The following is a 21,609-nucleotide window of genomic DNA, read 5'->3' as shown; positions in this document are numbered from 1 at the left end:
GCTGGTCGCCTGCCATATTTGCTATTCTTTCTGCACATAAATGATGATAGTCTTAGTTTAGGTAGTTGTTGTTTGTTTGTTTTTTTATCATCCTGTATAATGTGATAGCAGGGATATATCATCCTATTAAATTCCAAAAGTGATGTAAGAAGAACTTTTCCCACTGTCAGTCTCTCTCTTTCTAGGGAGCTTCCCTTCCTCTTCTTTGGATTGACTGTGGAGTTGATGCAGATGAAATCCTTTCACTTAAATATATTGGACCTTGCCATAAGACTAACAAACAAAGCTTTTTGGGGAAACACCATTTAAAAAACTAAGAGTTCAGTCCCCCAAATTACTGAATGCATTTCACAAGATGCTGAGTGCTTTCACCTCCCACTAATTCCTGTAAGTGTTTAAGGCTCTCATTACCCAGCTAGAGGTGCTCAGCACTTGCAGGATTGGATCTAAATTTGGGAGCATAAACCAGGGTGACTGTATACAGATGCTCATATTTTATAATGAACTTCATGCAAGTGGATTAATTTATGAATACATGCTATTTCCATGTGTACCCATTGTTTTCCATAATTACATAATTTTGCATTTTCTCCTCTAGTGCTGTTGCCCTTCAGCAAGGTGTCTGGCAAAAACATGAAGTTAATGACTTGTTTTATTATAAGCATAGTAAAGTAAAATGTATGGTTTAAAATGAAGTAGCATAATCAGAATAACTATAGCAGAGACAGTCATGATGCACTGGGAAAAGCTCCTACTGCAGCCTGTGCTCCTCCTCTCTCTCCGAGTCTTGTTATTTTGCCCTAAAGGTAGCCACTTAAATCAATCAAGGCACTGAGACATGATATGTAGGTACATCCTATACCTGTGAAGCTTACTGATCATGTCCGAACTGCATAAGCCCTGACTTATAGCCCTGAATCCTGTCCCTCGAGCTGGACTAATCAGAAAACCTGGGGTGCATTCTCTGGGGGTAGTTTCATCTTTAGTTGTTTGACAGTCCTGGATAGGAATCTAGAAGGAAAGTCCCCAGGACATTATAATGGTGATTTCCCTCTTTGTAGGAGTACTAGGGAGTAAGGGAGAAGTGTATTGCCTCCCCATCCATCCTGCTACACATCTGCACAGGGCTGCTCGTCACCTAGCCCTTAACATCTTTGTCACTTGGGCTCGCATTCATTTTGGACCAAGTATCAAAGACACTTTCTTGGCATAGGAACACATCAGAGTAAATGAAAACTACTTAGGTATTCATTACAATAAAATTATTCAGGGCTTTTGTATTTTTGTGTGTGCATATTTGCTCATGTTGCCATATAATTCTGCTTCGTTTCCACTGCAATTTAGCTTTAAGTGTTCACATGTAAAGAATTGGTTGTTTAAATTTAGGATAATTCCATCTTTAATTAAACAATACAAATGTAAATATTTAATATAATTCTTTTGGATGTAAGACATCAAAGTTCCAAAATACTGCCAAAATGATTTGATTGTCTATTTTTGTAAAGATTACCCAGCCAACAGTTCGTTAAGAGAGCTTTAAAGTGTGATTAGTTTGGCTAAGCGAAGTTCTGTAAAGGCAACACTGTGTAACCAAATGTTTGTAGGGCTGACAGCTAAAATAGACAGCAATATTCTATTCCCATGCAAAGTCATTGTTTATATACCAAATCAGCACTTGCAGGATACAGAAACAGTTAATTACATGTTTATTCTTTATTTGGAGTAAAGGCGACAGCTTGTGCTGAACAAGGAAGAGAAAAAATGAATATATAGATCTGAAATATAAGGTGAAATGAAAGTGTGTATGGGATAAGGAAAAATAGGAATTCTGTACCTTAAATCATGCTATTTGGATATCTCCCTTCAACTCCATTAGAGAACATAAGCATTCCCATTTGCATTGAGATGCATTGAGATGCTTTCACACTATCCCAGTGTGAAACCAAAGCTCACAATTGATTAATCTATCGCATTATCAAAGCAAAATGAAGCCACATAGAAATCATACTGACCTTATGTTTCACGGTACAGAGACAAACATTTTGTAAATTTTGAAAGAAAATATCAATTGTTAGAATTTGTTTTGTAAAGATAATGAGTTTGTTCTAATAACCGTAGTCAAGTCCAAATTCACTGCTTAGTTCCATCAGTAATGCAGATATTGTCATTCATTGATCCTGAAATTCAATTAGCTTGTGGTGCCGAGGATTTTGCCACTGTGTTTTACCAATCTATCTCCATTTAAGCGTTCAAATGCAGGAAATCAAACAAACTAATATGATAATCTTTTTAGAAAGTTGCAGATATGATAATGCAAGTAGTTGGAACACAGAGATCTTTCCCTTCATTACTGTAACTTAGATGGTGACTAAAAGCAAGAGACTCAGCTGATGTAATTCAGTGTAGCTCTCTTGGAGTCAATAGAGCTGTGCTGATTTTCACTAGTATCTTGCCCTAATTATTTAGAATATTGCCTAGTTTACAAACCGAACATTGCTTAAGTAATTTATTATCTTTAGAATGGCAAACAGCTGTATATCAAAGAAAACATTTTTATCTGATTTTGAGTTCTTGGGACACTCATTGTTAACTGGGCATACTTAAAACAGGTATACCAGCCAGCTTGTGCCTACGCTTACACAAGCCAGTATAGGATCACAATTAAATCTTAATTTCTAGTGCCTTGTTCTTACACACCGATGTTCAGCCCAGTAGGGAGGGTCCTGCCATGGCCATGCATCCTACTAACGCAAGGAAAATATGTGGGCTATTGAGCAAGCCCGCTGCTCTGGGGGGAAATTTGCATGTTGAAAAGACATTCTTTGTATCAGTTCTTGCTTCTTTCTATGGGATTTCTTTATCTGGAGCATACTATGGTTAAGAAACCCTGATATCACAAGAACTCCCTGTTTGCAATATCCTGTATACTTGTAGGTCAATATTTTTGAATATGCTACAGTATATTAATTAACTGCCACTTCTGCTCATAGATTTAGTGTTCAGTACCTAATTCCACTCAGCGCATATCTATAGGATAAGTTAGTGTGCAGCAAGCTGGGGCATAAATCTACAGAGCTTCAGTGTGCAGCGCACTTACTGTCAATGTGGACCCTATTGCTGCGTGCTAAAGATTCTCTAATGCCCTTTTACATACTGATCTTTGAAACAGTGTACAGAAAGCGCACTATTGAACTTTTAGTGCGCAGCAGCAGAGTCCACACAGCCATTTAGTGTGCTGCATGCTGGAGCACTGCCCCCACCTTGTCATGCACTAATTTGTCATATACACAAGCCTTAAGACTCCTGGACGCCCTGTTTCTTGGACTTCCTTGATGGCTGGCTAGAAACTGAGGAAGTGAGGTTAAATGACATGTGTAAGAGGACAGACTGTGTCAGTATTAGAGTTAGTATGAGAAGGCAGGAGTTCCTGGCTTCCAATCTCCTGTGCAGACCATTAAGCTGTGCTTAGAAAGGAGATGACTAAAAGGGAACATGATAAAAGAATACAAAATAATGAATGATTTAGAGAAGGCAGGTTAGCAACTTCTGTTTTGTCTGCCTCATAACATGAGATATTGAATGGGATTTAAAGGTAGAAAATCCAAAAACAACAAGAAGAAATATTTTTTCAAAAGCACGTAAGTAGAGTGTGGAGGACTCATTGTCACAGGAAGTCATTGAGGCCAAGAACTTGGCAAGATTTAAAATGTGATTGAACATTGATATGGAAATCAAGAATATCCAGAATTATAATTAATAATAAATAAGAACATAGGATATCAGATATTATGGTGATTGGTAGAGTATAAAAACCTGAACCCAGAGTAGAAAAGAATGGAGGGAAGTAACTTTTGTTTGCTACCTCCACTGTACATATACAACATAAATCTAGAAAAAATGCTATACTGAACTTGAGGGAGAGACATAGAAACAGCCATAGTGGAGTGGACTCAAGGTCCATCTAATCTGATATCCTCTCTCTGCCAGGGGCCATTACCGTAAGCCTCAGAGGAAGGTGTAAGTAGGGAAACGTTGGATAACTTGACTCCTACATTAGGTCTTGTCCTGGTCTCTAATATTTAAAGATTGGTTTAAGCCTAAGACATGCAATTTAATATCCCTTCGAAAACATTTATTATTAACAGGTTTCAGAGTAGCAGCCGTGTCAGTCTGTATTCGCAAAAAGAAAAGGAGTACTAGGGGCACCTTAGAGACTAACACATTTATTTGAGCATCAGCTTTCATGAGCTACAGCTCACTTCATCCGATGCATTCAGTGGAAAATACAGTGGGGAGATTTATATACGTAGAGAACATGAAACAATGGGTGTTATCATACACACTGTAAGGAGAGTGATCACTTAAGATGAGCTAATACCAGCAGGAGAGCGGGGGAGGGTGGGAGAGAAAACCTTTTGTAGTGATAATCAAGGTGGGCCATTTCCAGCAGCTGACAAGAACGCCTAAGGAACAGTGTGGGGGAGGGGGAAATAAACATGGGGAAATAGTTTTACTTTGTGTAATGACCCATCCACTCCCAGTCTCTATTCAAGCCTAAGTTAATTGTATCCAGTTTGCAAATTAATTCCAATTCAGCAGTCTCTCATTGGAGTCTGTTTTTGGAATCTTTTTGTTGTAATATTGCGACTTTTAGGTCTGTAATCGAGTGACCAGAGAGATTGAAGTGTTCTCCGACTGGTTTTGGAATGTTATAATTCTTGACATCTGAGTTGTGTCCATTTATTCTTTTACGTAGAGACTGTCCAGTTTGGCCAATGTACATGGCAGAGGGGCATTGCTGGCACATGATGGCATCTATCACATTGGTAGATGTGCAGGTGAACGAGCCTCTGATAGTGTGGCTGATGTGATTAGGCCCTATGATGGTGTCCCCTGAATAGATATGTGGACACAGTTGGCAACGGGCTTTGTTGCAAGAATAGGTTCCTGGGTTAGTGGTTCTGTTGTGTGGTGTGTGGTTGCTGGTGAGTATTTCCTTTGGGGGCTGTCTGTAAGCAAGGACTGGCCTGTCTCCCAAGATCTGTGAGAGTGATGGGTCGTCCTTCAGGATAGGTTGTAGATCCTTGATGATGCTTTGGAGAGGTTTTAGTTGGGGGCTGAAGGTGATGGCTAGTGGCGTTCTGTTATTTTCTTTGTTGGGCCTGTCCTGTAGTAGGTGACTTCTGGGTACTCTTCTGTCTCTGTCAATCTGTTTCTTCACTTCAGCAGGTAGGTATTGTAATTGTAAGAATGCTTGATAGAGATCTTGTAGGTGTTTGTTTCTGTCTGAGGGGTTGGAGCAAATGTGGTTGTATCATAGAGCTTGGCTGTACACAATGGATCGTGTGGTGTGATCTGGGTGAAAGCTGGAGGCATGTAGGTAGGAATAGCGGTCAGTAGGTTTCCGGTGTAGGGTGGTGTTTATGTGACCATCGCTTATTAGCACCATAGTGTCCAGGAAGTGGATCTCTTGTGTGGACTGGTCCAGGCTGAGGTTGATGGTGGGATGGAAATTGTTGAAATCATGGTGGAATTCCTCAAGGGCTTCTTTTCCATGGGTCCAGATGATGAAGATGTCATCAATATAGTGCAAGTAGAGTAGGGGCATTAGGGGACGAGAGCTGAGGAAGCGTTGTTCTAAGTCAGCCATAAAAATGTTGGCATAGTGTGGGTACCCATAGCAGTGCCGCTGGTTTGAAGGTATACATTGTCCCCAAATGTGAAATAGTTATGGGTGAGGACAAAGTCACAAAGTTCAGCCACCAGGTTTGCCGTGATATTATCGGGGATACTGCTCCTGACGGTTTGTAGTCCATCTTTGTGTGGAAGGTTGGTGTAGAGGGTTTCTACATCCATAGTGGCCAGGATGGTGTTTTCAGGAAGATCACCGATGGATTGTAGTTTCCTCAGGAAGTCAGTGGTATCTCGAAGATAGCTGGGAGTGCTGGTAGCGTAGGGCCTGAGGAGGGAGTCTACATAGCCAGACAATCCTGCTGTCAGGGTGCCAATGCCTGAGATGATGGGGCATCCAGGATTTCCAGGTTTATGGATCTTGGGTAGCAGATAGAATACCCCAGGTCGGGGTTCCAGGGGGGTGTATGTGCAGATTTGTTCTTGTGCTTTTTCAGGGAGTTTCTTGAGTGTAGTTTCTTTTGGTAACCCTCAGTGGGATCAGAGGGTAATAGCTTGTAGAAAGTGGTGTTGGAGAGCTGCCTAGCAGCCTCTTGTTCATATTCCGACCTATTCATGATGACGACAGCACCTCCTTTGTCAGCCTTTTTGATTATGATGTCAGAATTGTTTTTGAGGCTGTGGATGGCATTGTGTTCTGCACAGTTACATTATAAGGTTATGATTTTTAAACTCTGTAAGAAATGTGAGAGCATTTTAAATTCAGATATGATGGCTACTGTGGGGATGATATTAAAGTTAATGTCATATTGTCAAATCCCTGTTTTAATTAAGTTATAATTCTTTGAAAAGTTCTATGTTTAAACCTGTCATATCTTTGAACTTAGTGTATATCCAAAACCACTTGCACTTACATATATTATGATAGTACAGCATAAAAATATGTATAACAAGAAAAGAGAATAATTTTTATTGAAAGAGGCTCTTTCCATTTCTCCTATTATTCCTGAATTATACATCACTTTTATATGACAGTATAAGAATAAGTTAATCATGCCAACCATTCTTATCATATGTAGTATTTCACACCAACTATTTTACTGCCTTTCACTCTAAGAATTGTACATTTTGAGAAACTAAGAAAAAATATTCCTGTAATATGGCGGTGTATATAGTGATAACACATCTGCATTATTTCAGGCATGACAACAGTGTCACTGAACATATCACATTGAACAATCTCACATTAATAGAAAGCTCATTTCTTCTGGAAATAAGGTGAAGGGGAAATCAATCCCATGCTGTTGTGTCCATACTTATCTCACAATAACACAGCTAATGGCATGTCTCATCATTGTAGCATACTGTAGGAAAATTATGATTATTGTAATTAAACTATGGTAACAAGATGCTACAATTAAATCTCATCTCAACACAGTTTAGTTTAACAGATGTGTCACATTGTTAATGACAGATTTCCTGCTATTTATAAAGGTCTGAAACCTTTACAAGTTATATATGACAAACTAATCTAATTTTATGTTTTAATAAACCATACTTAGGTAACAGAATCTGTATAATTACTATAGAAGTTTTAACACAACAAAGAAAGTTCTGTCACTTGCAGATAAAAACTGGAGCCTCAATGCATATAACATCACCCAAATCCAGCCTTTTCTCAGTATTTTCTCTGCTCCATACTGTAACTGGGTGAAGTATTTGTAGAGAATAATGTATTTGATGTATTTCACCCTTTTTTCTGTTTGCAAGTTATCCACAGACAAACTTTGATTTTTACAAAAATATTTCTTGTTCTGAGATGTTTGACGAGGATTGTCAAAAATGGTGATGAATAATATTTGCAACTATGAGGTACACCACATGTGTAGGACCCTTGGATCTTGAAAGGTGTGTTGTGGGGATGTTCATCATTTAGCAGTGGAGATATGTCTTCAAGGTTTGCATCTGTTGTTCTGGCAGAGTCTGGGGCCGCTTTGAGTTGGTGTGTCCTGGTCTGTGGGGATCTTGCTTCTGATGATGAGCTTGGAGAGACTGGGGGGTTGTTGGAAGGCCAGAAGATGGGGTTCAGGAAACATTTCTTTCAGGATGGGATCCCCATTGTTGGGTTGTAGTTGTTTCATGATGCCCCGTGTGGGTTCAAATGTTGGGTGGGAGGGAACATCTAGGGGTGTTTAGTCGGAACGGGTTTTATTTCTGTATTGAAGCAGGTTCTCTTGGGATATTTGGATAGAGCTCTGTGTAAGTTCAAAAGTTTGTCTCTCTCATCAACAAAAGATATTACCGCACCTGCTATGTCATTCTAATATCCTGGGACCAACATGGCTACAACAATACTGCACACAATCAAATTAAACCATGATCTTAATTACTATCATATACTTTTTAACTGTCTAAACACCAGATCAATTTTATCTCTTCCTGGCCACCTGTCCTGCAGAAATTGACCCTGGAAGAATAAAACAGAATAGAAAACTGTGCAAGCAATATTGAGAAGTTAAATAAATTGCCAGCTCATGTCTCCATTATTGCTGGTAATTAGCAATGAATAGAATTGAAATTTGAATTAGAAAATAACATCTTCATATGCAAATTAGATGCAGTTAATACATGTTTCTTTTATTGTAACACAGTTTTACTCTATGTCTTAAAAAAATCTGCCTTTGAATCACTTATATTTGTTGACTGTTTGCATTTGCGGAAGGATTAGCCATGATGCTGAAAAATTCCATTACAAAGTTTTGAAATGCTCAGTGAAAAATAGAAAAGAATGTGTCCAATATGTACAGTATCAGAGCCTCACAACAACAAATATCTAAGACCCTGAACCTTCCGGATACTGGATTAGATGGACCACGTATTTAATTTACTATGGCAAGTCCTATGCTCCTAAGCTTGCTTTGGTACTAAATAGCAAAATAAAAACAACAATTTTATTTAAATAATTTTCCCTTTGCTATGGGAGTACATACTTAGCCTGAGATCCTCAGAGGTACTTAGGCACGTAGATACATAGGAGGATTGCATCTTAGCAGCTAATAATGGGAGCTTGAGTCATAAAATCCTAAGGGTTCATTTAGAGAAACTAAGGTTTCTTTTCAGGTAGACTGTCCAACAAGACTAAAATCAAATTTCTGAATATAAGTCATGCAATGAAACACTAGATCTAAAATATACCTCTCCTGCCTAGTATACTAGCAACTAACCACAAAATCATCCCTAACCATGTGTCTGAGCCGATATATAAATGAAGCAATGTCTCTAGTAGATACAGGAAGCTTATTCAAAAGCCAATTAACATAATGGGTAAGAGGCAATGTGAATTTTCACTAACAGTACTGAAATACTAAAACTGTACTTAATTGTCAATTGATCAAAAACCAAGGATGGTGGCAGCTAGTGATAATGACAATTAACTTGAGTTTCCCATTTAATAGTGGGTTCCAAATATTGACTCACACTAAACTTACAGCAAACTAAAAGAAATATCCAGTTTAATTAAAAGGGCTCTGCTCATGAATTCATACATATTCCCACAGGAAAACATCATTAACTCATTCATATAATTGATCAAATGCATTTCCCATCAATGTAATCACTAAAAATCAAGAAAATCACTAGTCAAGACAATATTAATAGCCACACCCAATGCAATACACATGCCTTATACCAAAATACACTCAGACTCCTCAGCACTATAACAAATTCTCTTACATTTCCATCATGCTACGTACAGTATGTATATTCAGTTTCTGAAAATCACACACAATCAGATACACAACCTTAAGTCTCACCTCATATTTTCCTCTAGGTAGTAATGACCTATTATAGACCTGAAGTGCAAAGGGGATTGTGTAGGGGTGAGGAATCTTGTTGGATATTGGGATGCGTGGTTGGTAATGTATGTGAGTTGCGAGGTGTGGCTATTAAGGTGATCTCGTCTGGTGATTTTTAATAATTTTGTTAATAAGAAATTCCTTCAACAACCTCAATTCTCAGTTAACAAAGTTGTATGTGGGGAAATTTCCTTATTTTTTTCATAATCACTAAAATGAAATTTATTTCCCTCTTAGCCCTGCAGCATGACCCCCACATTCTGAAATCCTACTCTTCTTCTGTAGCCCACGGCCTTATCCCCTAAATCCTGCATTCCCCTCTCTGCTTCCTCCTTTGACCCTTTCCAAACCTCCTCAAGCTCCCATCCCATTCTTTTGTTGTCCTTGTGGTCTCCATTCCCTCTGTCTTCTGCAACCCCTCTTCCATGCCCTTTCCCCCTGGACCTATCAGTGTCTTCCATTTATGCTCTCTGACTCCTTTCCTCCATTCAACTTTTAAACACTGACTTTTGGTAGCATTGATAATATCACAGCTGAAAATTAGAACAGGATGGGGATTAGGGGCCAAGGATGGAGGAATTGACTAGAGTGGTGAGACTGAGGAGAAAGGCTGGGCAATGGTGCAGGAAGTTATGGAGTCAGGATGGACAGGAGTTGCCAACAACCAAGAGGAGCAAGGGCTGCCCAGGACTCCCTGCTAATAGTCTGGCCCCATAGTTCAGCTCTTCAGCCTGTGCATGTACCACATCACTAGCCATGCTCCCCTGCCTCCTTTTTTAGTTCTCTGGCTACAGCTCTTGGCAGCCCCTCATTCTTTTTCTGTTTCCATTTCTCCATGCTCTTCCCTCTGCCCAAGCCTCCCTTGGACATCTAAACCTGTAGCAGCTGAAGTTCCTCTTTGATTGAATTTTTACAATCTGTTGGGTCCTCTGGTGAACCTTGAGGTTCCTCAAATGGAGAAGTTGCCTTTGTAGCTTAGCGACAAGCTTCCCTTGTCAGGAAACATTGCCCAGAAGTCTTCCTCTGTTTCTCCGCTCTCTCAGCCTTTCCCAGCCCTTCACCTGGGCAGGGAATAGGGAAGGCTTCTAGGCAAAGTCACCTGAAAAATGAATCTTGTTACTCTGCTATGCAGGACAATTCTCCTTCAAACCACCACGAGGGAGGCCTGGTCCAACAACTCTTACCAGGTCCATCAGACTGGGACTCACACTGCTGTAGCTTAACTTGTCTCAGGAAGGCTGGAGTGGTGAGCCATGGAGAAGGCAAGGCACAGAGATAGTTAAGGATGGGGGCTAGCAGGCTGTAGCTAGGTAACCAAGGAGGCAGACAGAGCATGAGGATTAGTATGTCTGTCCGAAAGGAAGCTAGGTTGTGCATAAGATACAGAGGGAGCAGCATCAGACAGTCTAAGCAGTTTGGTAATCTTGTATGCCTCAGCCTCAGTTCATTTATAGTATCACACTTAAGTTATGTTCAAGAGATCGAAAGAAACATGAGATTTAAAAAATGATGGATTTTCAATATTCTGAATGGGCAGATTCTTCCTCCGCATTGCATGAAACATATATCACAAATTCAGTTATAATCTCTTTTGTACGGATGTTAACGTTGGAAAATTCACTGCAGAGCAGCAAATGAAAATTCTGCTTTAACTGCAAATCTCTAAGCAACCTTAACAGTAGAGTTACAACTGACACCTCCATCTTAATCACAAGAGACAAGTGATACATTTAGGAAGTAATAATGTCTTGCCAGGCAAACTCTCTCTGTTTTTAGGCAGTTTGTTGATGTGCAAACCTCAAAAATTTTAGAGCACCTAGGTCTAAGGTTCACATGAGTACTCAGAAGTTTGGATACATCTCCATAGTTTATCTGTACTGTAGAAAGATTTCAAGCTCACTCTTCTCTTCTCCTGTCCCTTCCTTCCCGCTGCAACGTCTCTGACTAGCTCTATTCTTCTGTTCCATAATCTCAATTCTGTAAGTTTTCTATTCACCCCCTCCTGTATATACTTCCACACTGTCCTTTAATAGCCTCTCTCTTCTTGTGATCATCAAAACATTTCCACAAGTTTTCTACCTCCACTGTCTCACATTCCCTTTTCAGACCCCTATCTTTGTGATTCTGTCACGGAGATCATGCTAGCCTCTTTTCTGAGTGCCATATGGCCTTCAAGTCAAATTACCCCTCACTCTGGAACGTACTATGTGTCAGAACACATGTGAAAGGCTCAGAATCAAAACCCTAGATTCCAGTAGATCTGGCTTTAAATCCAGATTTCATGTCCTGTAGTGGTAACTGCAACTTGTTCCTTCCCAGAAGTAGCAGCATTTGTGGACTCCCATAGAAAAGAAGATATTAAAAAGAGAGCATATCAGGGATGCAGCTAAGTAGGTGTGCATGTGAAAGCTGTGGGAGAAATAAGTCACTTCAGTATTCTGCTTCTGAGCTCCCTGTTCGATAAAGTATTTTTTTTAGTATTCTTTTTTAATAAATCTGAACATAAAATTAACTAGAAAAGGCCACATTGTTAGGGAATGTCTTTTTATTACAGTAAGGAAATCACAAAAAGGATCTCATTTTCAGTTGTACTACCATGCAATTGTAATAATAAAAACTGACCTTTATGAATCAGAATGATCCATTCAGGAAGACTCCCCACTGGGGCTAGATGCACTCTGGCCTTTGTGCAGATGCACAGAGTTGGCAAGAATGCAAAAGCATTTCCCCCAAATGCATCCAACTATGCAAATACCAGGGACAGTTACAATCCCTATGCCCCAGAGAATGTAGAAACTGATGCCTTAGTGCCTGATCTACCCTAAATGAGACAAGGTGGGTGAGAGACCATGGCCATGGCCAGCAGAGCTAGCTTGGGTGCACAGGGTTGGCTGCACCCTCCAGAGAGACATTGTGCATGCTCCCCCAGCACACTGTGTCTTTTGAGGCACAATCCCTACCTGAGCTACCCAACGCCAGGCTGTTGTCAATTACAGAATCTATAACTGGGGTTCAGGAAGCTATGCAGTTCTGTGCAGTAGGTGGTGTAGTATCATGTACATAAAACAACATGGTTGGTACGGAGCCCATCAGAAGAAAATCTTTGACCCTTGCTGGGTCTGGATGAATCAATATAATCAAAGTAGAATATTTTACCAAGATTGCTCAAATATTTCAAGCTACTAACACATGGAAATATGTAGATTTTACCGGCATTTCACAGGCATTATTTTTATTTTTGATAGTGAAACCCATAATTTAAATTTGAGGTTCCTTGTGGGACCTTGAGAAATGGCAACATGGTGGGTCAGCTTGTTTTTCTTAACACCCAGAAACATTTTGTTGCTTTAAAATCACTTACTATCATAAAGAGGGGTGGATGAGAATTGCTCCATTATACAGAATTGCCCTATAGTACCTCGAGAAGGGTAGCTCCACACTCTTCAAAACATAGATATAACAGTAGTGTGAACCTCGGCTGTTAATAACTTCCCTTTATATGGATTTAAAAGATAAACTACATTTAAAATTAAATTAAAACTGTTAGTACTGCAGAGACCCGAGGTGAAAGGAAGAGGCCCCATCTAATTTGAGAGCAGTGGTTACTGGGCCAGAAGGAAGGTCATGGAAATGTAGGACAATGCGTATAGGGGTGAGTGTAAACCAGAAGGGAAAGAAAGGCAAAACTTACAGTATGCAACTGGCGAAATAATATGGACTCAGCTTAATTGAAATGCTGTATGAACTTTAGTGTAGATAGAAGATAACTGATTTATTTTGTGTGCTCTTACCTTCCTATGTGACCTGCACAGTATGCTGTGCTTTTCATACTGAACATACCATGTTTATTTTGCCACTGACCCACATGAAAGAGCACTGCATACTTGCTTGTTGACTAACTGGTGTTTCCACCTTTGGCTGGTTGCCAGTTTTTGAACCAGGCGCTGAAATTAGATCACTGGTTTGATTCATTTGAGACTGAGCTAGTACCTTTGTACCATTGCTCTGTCATAATTGTGTGTGTGTTTCACATCCTTAGATTGTTGATCACAATCTATTTTACTGACACCAAATCTTATGCCTATTGCCTTCCTAGATGGCAAACACAAAGCTATTGACTTGCTAGCCATTAAATGAGACAGTCACGGTGACCTATGATAAAGAAACCTCATTGCATTAACTCTGATGCTGAAACACATTTAGTGCTCATGTAGGTGTGATATTAAAATGTGTTCAGTATTTAGTATAACACTTGGGCAACACTGCAAGAGGAAACATTGTCTAGTGAACCAGGAGTCAGGAATGAGTGAGTTTTAATGCTAAATCTCCTTTAACTCACTGTGTGATTTACAGCAAGGCATATCACCTCTCTGTTTCCTATTCCCCATCTTTAAACTGGAGATAATGCATATCTTGTGGTGTCTTAGGTGGATTAACTTGATTGAGAGAAAAGGTGCCGCTCTTCCTGCAGTGGGATTTACCTGTTGTGTATCTGAAGGGCACAAAAAGAAAGGCATTTGGATTGGAGTAAAGGGAGGGGGGAGAGAAAAAAAAACCCTAGAATGAAATATGGAGGGGAAGGACACATTCATATAGAGCAGTGGTGGGCAACCTGTGGCCGACGGGCCGCATGCAGCCCATCAGGGTAATCCGCTGGCGGGCCGCGAAGCAGTTTGTTTACACTGATCATCCACAGGCACGGCCACTCACAGCTCCCAGTGGCCATGGTTCGCCATTCCTGTCCAATGGGAGCTGCGGGGAAGAGGTGGCCAGCATGTCCCTCCGTCCCGCGCCACTTCCCTCAGCTCCCATTGGCCAGGAATAGCAAATCGCAGCCATTGGGAGCTGTGAGTGGCCATGCCTGTGGACAGTCAATGTAAACAAACTGTCTCATGGCCCAAGAGCAGATTACCCCGACGGGCTGCGTGCAGCCCGTGGGCTGCAGGTTGCACACCTCTGATATAGAGGAACAAAACACTTAGAGTGATTCTCCCTGATTGTGAAAATAAATAAATAAATAAATAAATGGCTGATACACAGCAAAGTTGGGATGGGATTGTTACCTAATGGAAGTACTGGAATAGTCTGTTTTGGTTCCATCTTAGGGATACTACCACACATAGTGCTTTCTAGTGTGAGAAGTCCTATTGAAAGTAAAAAAGGGTAAAGCTTATAGTTATGGGATGAAATTAACAAAGGTAAAATTTAGGCTGCACATCGGGAAACTCTTCCTGATCCTCAGATGTAGGCAGCTGCAAAATAATCTCCAATGCACAAAACACTGGAAAATGTATTTCATTTTTATTGTAATAGCGCACAGAGGCCAACCAGAGAGGAGCTCTATTATGCCACGTGCTGCACAACTATATGGAAAATGACAGTCATTGCCGCACAGACCATACAATCTACAACAGAGAACTGCTCTGCGCTGGCAAGACCTTTGATTAGATGGTTTGCCTGCTCTTCTCCCCCTCTAGGTTTTCAGGTCCAGAGTTAAACTGAGAGGTTCATTCCTTTGTTTGTCTCCAAGATGGCTGCCAGTATTGCTGCTAAAGCTCAACTAGTGGCTGAGAATGTCACTTTGTAATGTATGGGCATAATGTTGATCAGTGAGTGTGTGTAATGTCCCCCCCTAGTGTCTGGCTCTTTCCGCAAGAAAGAAACTACTAACAGCTACTGGAGCTCAAGTGGTTTCCAAGCTGAAGGTTTAGGCTTCTAGTTCCAGATCCCTTGTGTGATTTGCATAGAAATGTTGTCTGTAGCATCAGGAATGGCTACAGTCTGACCCTCTAGGTACAACAGGGAAGCTTCTGGTGGCATACCAAGAGCAGTTGCTAGCTACTTTTTCCCAAGGACATGCTCTCTTAACACCTACAACTCTGAGCCTGCTACTTGATATTGCTGTCAATAGGGTACAACAAAGATGCGGCCTGCACATTTCATTATTTTGGTCTAGCAAACAAGAAAAATTGGTGTCATTCATTTTAATGATATATAGGCCCTAGCTGAGTTCCTCCTCTATCTTAGGGTAAAGATGACTTTCCCCTCTACGTGGGCTGCTAAAAATCGGCTATACTCCCTTAAGGAGGTAGAAGGCTAGGGAATAACTCTTAATTGCCATGAGAAGATGTGACCTGGGATGGAGCAGGGAGCCATGGGCTGCAAATTAGGACTTTCCTCTTTTCCCAAAACCAGATGTGGGTACAGAAAGCAGCAGAGAGTTGCTCTAGGAACAATGTTTGCCAGTAAAAATAAGCTAGTCATCTGGGTGATGCAATGTCATTTTAATACTATGTGAACTCTGGCTAAAGGGCTGCAGATTTCTCTTCTGTATTGGAGGAACCCTGAGGTGGGCAAATGTTATTATTTTGTCTTTGTATTGTGCACCTAGTGTGCCTGTTGTTATTTTAGTAATTTTTATTTATATAAATAAATTGCTTCTCCTTTTTTTCATCTAAATCTTACATCTCCCCAAGGTTTCCCTGGAAATGCACTCACACTTCAGCAAAGGGTAATTGAAGCCGCAGCACATTTAGAGCAAAATACCATTTTCAAAGGGTATTATGAAACAAAATGTAGAGTCTGTACTTTTAAATTCAGTATATAGGAAACTATTCCCCTTCGGGTGTAAGAGACCTGAGGATTTAGGTTTATATCATATTGTCTGCCGCTTCTTCAGCCCTCCAGGTGATAGCTTTCCACAGTAAACTTTGGTGTTGTGTGACCATAAAAACCTTGATAATCCACAAAAGAACATTCTGAACATCTCAGGGGGAGGAAAGGATGGGAAGTGCAACAGAACCCTAAGTCATTCCTTCTGAAAGAATAGTAGACTATGTGATATACTTTAGTACTGTATTTTTCAAAAGCAAAAGTCATGCTAACATTATATTTCTTTTTCATAAGAAGGCATCATTTATATCTTCACTTTTGTTTCCATACCTTTTGTGTTTCCTTATTCAGAAAATGTATTTTCGTTACAAATTCTGTTGCCTATGTGTTTACTCTAGAGCTATCCAATTATTCACTTACTAACCACAAACATCAGTGATGTTTTAAAAATAAAAATGTGATCACTTAGTTAGGTCAAGCTAAATAGTTTCACATATTATTGCTCCTTCTGGGTCCTTTGAAATATAATTTACCTTTGTGATTGCAGTATCCTGCTATGATTAGATGTTCCGATTAATCAGCTGTGAAAATGATGAGTGACCTGACTTCTTATGAGAGACTGGATTCATGTTTCAGAAATGCTTGTAGCCTCTAGCAAAATAAAAGCGTAATAATAGTTGTCATATGTGTTCTGAGTGGAACATTTTATGAAATATCATTTTCATATTTTTGGAATTTTAAAAAGATACCAAGTGATCTCTACAATAGGCTCTGCATGCCAAACTTCAAAGACAAATGACTACAAAGCATTCTTTTCTGAACTTCAGGAATTGTTTTTCTTTTTAAAACAGAAGTTAGAACAATTTATAGTCTATAAGATATGTGGTAGTTCATTTAGATTAGAATTAGCTCATGTACATTTCCTAAAGCTGATCTTTTTTTGATACAAGGTGATCTTTAAAACAGGAAGAAATTTCCTCATCCAGAGGACTGTAAGCTGCCCTTGCAGAGGAATGAAGTTGGAGATCTATTAGATTTTTCCACAACTACATTCTGTTACCCCTGGTGAATCATCTCTGGTGAAAGTAGGACAACCCATTTGACTTCAATGGAGTTGCCCTCTTTAGAGAATTGCATTTTACGTTACATGAATAAGCAGTTAATGTGTTGACTTGTTAATACTGAAAATATCACTTAACAGAAATAATTATAACTCTTCCCTTTTATAATTTCCTCCCATTTGTGTGCTTGTTAAAAAAGAAACATCGTATTACACTTTTCTTATCACACTTTCCTAATTTTCTATAGTTGATATAGTTTTCAGGTAGAATAAACTTGTAGGTCTTGATTCTGCTCTCATCCACATACAAAGTGGGACAATGTGGGGACAAATCATGCAAGTAGCTTTGCTGGTTTCAGACACATTTTAAAATCATAAGAACTAGACTGAGACTTCAAGCACCAACCAAGAAGTAGTCCCGGGAGGCATTTTGATTAATTCACACCCCTCTGAGGCACAATTCCTCCTCTGCTTCCTCCTTATTCCCAAGGAGGGGTGGTAATTTGCTGCTGGCCTGCCCAACAGTAGAGTTGGTTGAATGTTATTCTGTCAGAAAATGCTCTCATCAAAATCAAAACTTTCCATATCAACTTGTCAATTTCAATAAAATTTCATTTTCAAAGGCAAATTGAAATGAAGCATTTCATAAAATGTTTTGTTTTGACTTTATCCGAATGGAATGTTTCAATTTTTGGTTCTAAATGGCATTTTAGAATTTTATTGTGTTTTATATTAAAATTGAAACTGGAACAAAGTGTTTCAATTTTATTGGAACAAAATATTTTGATTCATTTTTCAGGCAGTTTCAAAATTCCTTGTTTTTGTTCCAGTTGAAAATGAAAACATATTTCAAAATTTCCTGCAAAATGGCCCTTCTGGTTCCTGCACAGCTCTAATCCGCAGTAAATTACAATACCCACAGCTCTAGCCAATTAACTATTAATTGACTAGGCAGTAAAGTGGGCTTGTACCATCCCTCTTGTCCTGCACACCCGTGCCTAAGGACCAGGTATTACCCATCTAGAGATGTAAAGTGGGCCCTTTTTTGCCTGTGTAGGAGTGGAGGCCAAGTCACAGTTTAGTAACACGCATACACATATCATATGTATATTGACCACAGAGTTTCAGTTCAAAATTACTTCTCTCACCTTCCTCACTGTGATTACTATGTTATGCAATGTAAGGAAATGACTAGGAAGCATATTATGGATTCAGCAGACAGAAGGAGGTGCTGTACTGTGAAGAGTAGACATAATCACACTAGATCCAATCCTATATAGGGTTTTATGTATGGTTGGAACACTGACCATATCTGACCATCGTCTTGGACTCACCAGATGTGCAAAAAAGATTTTTCAAAGAAAAAGGGCATTTTATAGTGTAAATGTTGCTGGCCTGGGAAGCAGGCAAAGATACAACTACTTTTCCCAGTTATTTGTTTTTTTATTGATGCAGGGTTTTTTAAGACATAGGGCAGAATGGAACTCTCTGTGCATGTTAGTTTCACTCGATTGTTTGTCACTTTATCGCCTTCATAAATAAAGTGCATGAATAAACTATCAAAGGAAAGAATGGAGGAGACAGCTTCAGCAAGTATTCTACAGTAACTGAAGCCAGTTGAAATACAGGACCATTACCTCAACACTCCGACTATTCTAGAAGGTTCTTTCCCTTCCACTATAATCATGCTGGTTTAAAAAAAGAAAAATTGTGACATTTCTAAATGGAGATGAAGATCTTAAAGTTTTACTTTATATTTAATTCAAGAGTATCATTCTATAAATCAAACAGCACGCTAAATTTCAGACAATATGACTATCTTTCTGGAAAATTATTATTAATATCCTCTTGATTTTTTAATCTTCTTTTATAATGTTTGTACGTATCTTCCTTGCTACAGAAAGTTTTAGTCTCATGTTTTGGTGATTTTTAAAAAAATGAAACAAAATGACTACATATTCTTTAATGCTCACGGTGGACCTAAGGCACAAAGAATACATGCTCAACATGGCAACTCATGCTTTGGTGAGTTCTGTGGCCAGACACTCACTAGACATCTCATATCCCCATCTCCCCCTTCTAGAAGTGGGGGAAAGTGGGCAAAAAAGAAATGGTTAGATTCCCCTCAAAGCTCCATCTTGGGTCCCACAAAGCTTAAGAATGGCCCCACTGAGCTTGTTAGGAATTAAATTAGAATATTACATGACAGAGTAAAATTATGTACATATCATCCATGAACAAGTAGGGTTTCTACCCTGATCCAAAACAGCTAACAAATTATATGTTGCTTCACAACTCACCCCCTTGTTGTTGTTGTTTTATTTTTTGGGGGGGGGGGAGAGGGGGGTTGGGTTTTTTTAACAAGTTAACACAGAATAAAGGAAACACAAACCCAAGCCTTTCCTCCAGGCTTTGCTGGTGCTAGGGTCCCCCTCTTAGTATTGCTCAGCACCACACACTAGATTTGTGTGCCTAAAGGAGCCATTCCCACCTCACTTATATCCTGGGAAAGTGAGCATCACCTACCACACTGAGTCTGGAGAACTCAGCAGTGCTCTACATGTCTCCAATTCCACATAACAGGGCAGATAAAGAGAAGAATCAGGGAATCATCCTATTACTTTGTCAGTCTTGACCAGGGAAATCCATTTTAAGTGGCTGCCTTCTTAGGGAGACACATTTTGCATAATACTAAATATATGAAAAATAAAGCATGTACATTTGTAAAGATGGAAGTAGTTAAATTTTAAACCTAAGCAGATGAAATAATTTTCTGGTCCCTGTCAAAATTTATGGAATTGAATAGTCCAATTTGTATTATTACATTGCCTGTCTTGTAAGTGAAGAAAGATACTCTCACTTTAGGCTAGGGTAAAGGGCATATATTTTGAGATACCACTCAATTAATTATTTTAAGACAACTATACCAGACTTCTCCACTCATTGCAATTTACCTTTCCCCTGCTTTTTATTGTGCTCTCAAGGCTTTTTCTTGATTATGTCAACCCATCTTTTCCTTTGGCTTCCTTTTAGCCACCGTAGACTCTCCTTTCAAACTTCTTTCCAGCCTTTTCTTTCCAGGTGCCCATTTTCTTATGCAAGTCCAAATATGCAAATTTTCCCCCAAAACAGACACAAGAATTCCTAGCACTTATAATAGTACAAATATTAATCTTCACGATGTACATGTAATATCAGCACAATAATCGTCAGTAAAAAGTCCACATTAGCCATCCTGTGGTTTCAAGGATACTGCTATATTTCCTTACAGGCCACAGATGTAGTATCTCAGATAGCACAGTGTTGTAAATGTTAAGGTTTTAGAGCTGGTGGAACCCTTTGTCCAGATTGACAGGAAAAGAGAGTTGCAAGGGTGGCTTGGCCAGCAGATTAGAAGAAAAGGGGTTGTTGCCCCCTTTAAGGCCCCTTCCTCCCTAGAGAGGGAATTTGCTTCATGGAAGAGGCAGGAAGCAGTTCAGCCAAACTCGGTTGGCAGGAGGACTTATCCCCTCCGCCACAGGTAATGGGAAGAGCAGGGTGGGTATTTATACCTAGGGCTGTGCCAGCGAAAAGCCCTCTTTTCTCCAGCTGTATCAGAAGAAATACAGGAACACTGGATGGGGTTTTAAGAAGGCCACAACTTCATCCTTGAATGCCTGGCAGACAAAATTTTACAATTCAGGTAATTCTGTCACTATTTCCATATACTCAAGGGCTCTGTCAGCCCTCCCCCTTTCCCATTCAGGTCCCAGCCAATCCGTTGCTCAGACCTCAACACTTCCCCCCGTTTGAGGGTTAAGGGGGGCGGGGGGCTATACTGGAGAAGGGTTGACGAGTCATGGGAGCCCTGAACCCCCTTTCTCCACTCCTTTAAAGAATGCCACCTTTAAATCATTTTCCAATCCATTTTATTTAACCACTGTACCCATTCCCTATGGAGTACCTGCACTGGACATCCACCACAGGGAGGCACTAGCATGTAGCTTGGCTGAATTGCTGAGTGTGAGATTTGGGATTAGAGCTCCTGGTTTTGTGTCTGAGCTTAGTTCTTTAATCATTGGCACATACCTCTTTTTTATCCTCTTAGGCTCTCATTTTCATGTCTGCTGCCATAGGAGAGCTAATTTTCGTACACATCTGATTTATAATAATAGACCAACACAATCCTCATTCTAGTCTGCCAGGGTTAAGCATATTAACTTAGTTCTTTCTCAGTGTACTTCACAGTCATGAGAACAAAACTCATTCAGAAGTTGATGGGAATGCTGCCACCCACAGTAACAGCTAGGAGGTAGAGCTTCTTCGCTTAATGCACTTGCCTCATTTCCGGGTATTGTTCCTTCCATTATTTCATTTCCCTCTTTTTGGTCCAAAATGGAAGTAGAAAATCAAATGTATTTCAATTATGATTCAACTCCTAATCTCGTTAACATATCAGCGGCATAAAATATT

General features: G+C 39.8%; 1 protein-coding gene across 4 annotated transcripts in view; it reads left to right on the top strand.

The window, feature by feature from the left end:
* The window catches only part of KHDRBS2 (KH RNA binding domain containing, signal transduction associated 2), a 621,327-nt gene that overhangs the window by 546,033 nt on the left and 53,685 nt on the right, over positions 1-21,609 (top strand). The window lies entirely within an intron of this gene.

This window comes from Chelonia mydas, chromosome 3, assembly GCF_015237465.2.
Source record: "Chelonia mydas isolate rCheMyd1 chromosome 3, rCheMyd1.pri.v2, whole genome shotgun sequence".
NCBI lineage: Eukaryota > Metazoa > Chordata > Testudines > Cheloniidae > Chelonia > Chelonia mydas.
This window is presented reverse-complemented; position numbering and strand designations above follow the sequence as displayed.